We start from the raw sequence: 4520 nt of genomic DNA, 5'->3' as shown, positions 1-4520 counted from the left end.
CCCAACTCATGGTTTAACCCTTTCCTCCCCAGCTATGACATTACCACCATTACCTCTTCCACAGCATAGCAATTGACACTACGAACAAAAGTTGCTATTGGGACCAAATGGGGAACTTTCTCCCCCTAATGTAAAGGGTTAGGGTTGGGTTAGGGTTAGGGTTAGTATTTATTTTATTTATCTCCCAGTAGGAGCCCAGGGTGGCAAACAAAAGTGCTACAATTTAACACATCATAAAAACAGACTTTAAAATATATTAAAACAAACATCTTTAAAAACATCTTTAAAAAGCTTTAAGAGCATCTTTTTTAAAAAAGTAGAAGGTTTTAAAACATCTTTAAAAGCAATTCCAACACAGATGCAGACTGGGAAAAGGTCTCTACTTAAAAGGCTTGTTGAAAGAGGAAGGTCTTCAATAGGCACCAAAAAGATAACAGAGATGGCGCCTGTCTAATATTTAAGGGGAGGAAATTCCAAAGGGTAGGCACCACTACACTAAAGGTCTGTTTCTTATGTTGTGCGGAACAGACCTCCTGATAAGATGGCATCTACAGGAGGCACTCACCTGCAGAGTGCAGTGATTAGCTGGGTATATGAAGGGTAAGACAATATTTCCGGTATCCTGGTCCCAAGCTGCATAGGGCTTTGTACACCAAAACCAGAACCTTGAACTTTGTCCGGTAACTAATGGGCAGCCAGTACAATTCATTCAGCTGTTTAAAGTGGTATGATATTGCTTTAGATATATAGTGCAGGTGGGGGGGGTGTCTGGGACTAAGCTGCACGGTTTCCTGGGGCATGTTGTTCCACTGGTAGAATAAGCACAGACATCAACACTCTTTCCTTTATTACAGGGACAGGAGTGTAGTGTCAAATTCAGAAGTGCAGGGTCCCTTCATGATAGTCACAGTCATGCCCCCTCTCTTTTTTTTGCTGCTGGATTGAGAATGAGATCCTTGTTAATGCCTTGTCCCACAATGTACCTAGGAGCTCAATCAGCATGAGAGTGTTAGCTGCTGAAAAGAGTCTTCTCCGTGGCTGGCTCACCTCCTTTCACTCTGATTGGTTCCAATCAACAGGAAAGGACAAGGAATCATGTTATAAGACTCTTCTCAACAGCTAACACACTCCTCTTTCACCCCGATTGGCTCGTAGGATGCTGGGGACATAGGGACCCTGTTCCCCAAAAAGTAAGGGGTCTAAGACCCCCGAGACCCTGGACACCTACACCCCTGTGCAGGGATGGGAACATCTGTGGCCCTCCAGATGTTGTCAGACTCCAACTCCCACCAGCTGCAGCCAGCATAGCTAATGGTCAGCTGGAATCCAACATCTGGAGGATACCACATTTCCCATTCCCTGGTTTATTAACAGAAAGGGTAATTTCCCCTAACCAATCAGACTATTATTTATTTATTTATTACATTTATACCCCACCTTTGTTTTCACCATAGAAATCCAAGGCAGCTCACATATGGTTCCCAGGCGGTCTCCCATCCAGACACTGACCAGACCTGACCCTGCTTAGCTTCAGCAGGGAGCTGGCCTCATGTGCTTTCAGACCATATAGCCTTTGTCTCATTTGTTCTCCTCCTCCTATCTCTTCCTCCTGGTCCTGACTCTTCTTCCGTGTTGTGCACCCACTCCTTAAGAGTAGAAATGGCATCAGTATCTTTATTTTGAGATCCTGGAGCTTTGAAGGATATTAGAGAGTGTTGCACTACTTCTGCTACTTTAGAGTGAGGCAATCATTTCTGACCACTGTAATCTGGAGCTGAGGCAGCCATTCACCAATATTCCACATTTACCAGAGTATCACACTTTTTACAAATGTTATTAATTCTCATCTGGGGGAAAAATTGAGTGCTGTAGAGCTACTGAATTGAATTCCTTTGAATTCCTTTGATTTCCATAGGCATCAGCTGTGAAATCTCATAAGCTCTCGACTATCAAATTCGAAATACCGTCACATGACTACAACATACCACCAAATTTCACTGAATATCACATAAAGATATAGCAAGCCTTTGGCAAATGTGCTGCAACTATTTCAGTTGCCCAAGAACGTTTGGTAAAAATTTGGCACAAACCTTTGCAGGCGAGAATTTTTCGGATCAAATTCATTTCAGCGCGACAAGCCCTTCACGCACCCACTCGCCTTGAAAACTGTATCATAATCCTCCTTGTCTCACTGGCTGAATCATGTCGTTTCTGTGGGGGGTAAACAGTAGGCCTGAAGATTAAGGCTGTATTCTATGGTACTCGTAGGATTTGGGGGTACTCACATCAATCCTGTCAATCCCTCGCATTGTTTCACCTTTACTCCTGGTAATCAATCTTTTCATGAATTGCTGTCACATATGGAGCCATTTCATTAAGTTTCTTTCCATTTTACATAAGCGCTTGCTGCATCTCACATCTGCTCCAACCACGGGAAAGGTCATACCAAGGAGATGGTCTCAGCCCCTCCTACCCCCTGCTCTCACTTGTTTTTCTCATTGCGGTACACAGATCCAGATAAACACAGTTACTTAACTACTGCCTACACGCTTGAAAGGCTTCAACTTCCAAAGCTTGAAAATGGAAATGGACTGCCTTCAAGTGGAACCCGATTTAAGGTGACCCTATGAATAGGGTGTTTACAAGAGGGGGTTTACCATTGCCTTCCTCTGGGGCTAGTCCTCCCCAGCTGGCTAGGACCTGCTCAGCTTGCAACACCTGCACAAGCCAGCCCCTTCCTTGTCCGCAACTGCCAGCTGGGGGGCAACTGGGCTCCTTGGGACTATGCAGCTTGCCCACGGCTGCACAGGTGGCAGGGCACGTAACCCCTGAGCCACTCACTGTGGGGTATCTTTAGCTGGCCCTTGACACCCAGGAGACACGAGCGGGGATTTGAACTCCCAGACTCTGGGCGCCCAGCCAGGCTCTCCTCCCCACTGTCTTAAGAAGGGGGGGGGGAAATCCTGAATCACTTTCTATATCCAGGACAATTCCTGCTAAGGATTCCTGATGCAATTGCTGTTTTTATCCTGACGGTCTTCTGGAGAATGGACGCGGTTCATTCCATTTTTATGGAGAATCCATATTATGTTGCTGCCAAACTGTTGCATTCCCATGGGTTTCATTTTGTTCATTTCCCCCCCAGACCTCATTTGTTATTTGTTTGTTTACTTAAAATATAGATGCAGCACCAACTATGGAGGTGTCCCAGGGCTACTGCCCCTTTATTATTTATTAATTTATTTCATTTATTTACAATAAAAAAGTCTCAAAGTTTGTCAAGTCACTTTGAGACTTTTTTATTGTAAATAAATGAAATGAAATATTCAAATAAATAAATGAAATGAAATATTCAAAAATTGTCAAAATATAATACAATATGTAAACAAAAAAATCCTCCTTATCTTTTCCCTTTAAAATCTGCTTCTCAGCTTCTGTTCCTTTAATCAGTTGCTTCCTGTTCAGTCATGTGGCCAAGGCATTAATGAGGGTGGTTGCAGAGTAACTGCAAATTTTTGACACAGTCCCTACATTTTCCTCTCACTGTAAGATGCATAGCTTTCCTTGCTTCAGTAGGTACATCCTTCTGTCTTCCATCATGCCAATATCCACCCACTTTTTATAGGGCAAAGAGTGGGACTTCCATATTAATTCAGCTAATGTGGAAGTGCCCCAAATCATTTCCTCATCCTCGCAGTGAAGAGGGGCTCTAATTATCGGCTTCCTCTTGCAGCCAAAATGATTGCTCATTCATTTTTAATTAAATGGCTGTGCTAGTTGGGGCTGACAGCCATACTACCCTGAACACACCCGATCTCATCTGATCTCTGAAGCTAAGCAGGGTTAGGCCTGGTTAGTACTTGGATGGGAGACCGCCTGAATACCGGGTGCCGGAAGGCAATGGTAAACCACCTCTGAATACCTCTTACCATGAAAACCCTATAAATGTATCCAAAAAAGATTCATAGGGTTGCCGTAAGTCGTAATCGACTTGAGGGCATATAACAACGACAAAGTTGAGGCTGATGGGAGTTGCAGTCCAAAACATCTGGAGGGCACCAAGTTGGCCAAATCTGTCCTAGATGGATGGGAACCATGCAGGATAGGTCCAAGAAAGGACTGCTTTCCACTATACTAATCTGTCTGTCCCTTAAGCACTCCTGTATTTCATTTTATCCCATTTCACATTTAATTTGCATGCCGCCTGTCTACAGCACTTACTCAAAGGGGTTTACAACCCACAGAAATGGCAAAATATGTAATGAAAACCGCATCAGGGTCAGGAAATTCAAGAAATCTATTTTTGTGTTTTGAAGTGACAACAAATCACTCAAGCCGAAACATCAAAGAGGCAGCTAGAGATGAAGGGGCTGGAGCTAGAGGTACAGTTTCAGGAACAAGAGTTAGGTCACATCTGTGTATTTCAGGTGGTGCTGAAAGCCAATGGGACTGTATGAGATCTCCAAGGGACAGTGGGCAGAAAGGTAAGAGCAGAGGGTCAAGGACAGAGGCAGAGCAAC

General features: G+C 43.9%; 1 pseudogene; it reads left to right on the top strand.

Moving 5' to 3' along the window:
- Nucleotides 1-3782: 3782 nt before the first annotated feature.
- On the top strand, nucleotides 3783-3899 carry LOC133378528 (5S ribosomal RNA; annotated as a pseudogene).
- Nucleotides 3900-4520: the final 621 nt, after the last annotated feature.

Source organism: Rhineura floridana, chromosome 2 (assembly GCF_030035675.1).
Source record: "Rhineura floridana isolate rRhiFlo1 chromosome 2, rRhiFlo1.hap2, whole genome shotgun sequence".
In the NCBI taxonomy this organism is placed as follows: Eukaryota; Metazoa; Chordata; class Lepidosauria; order Squamata; family Rhineuridae; genus Rhineura; species Rhineura floridana.
The sequence above is the reverse complement of the archived record's forward strand: the minus strand, read 5'-3'. Positions and strand labels throughout refer to the sequence as shown.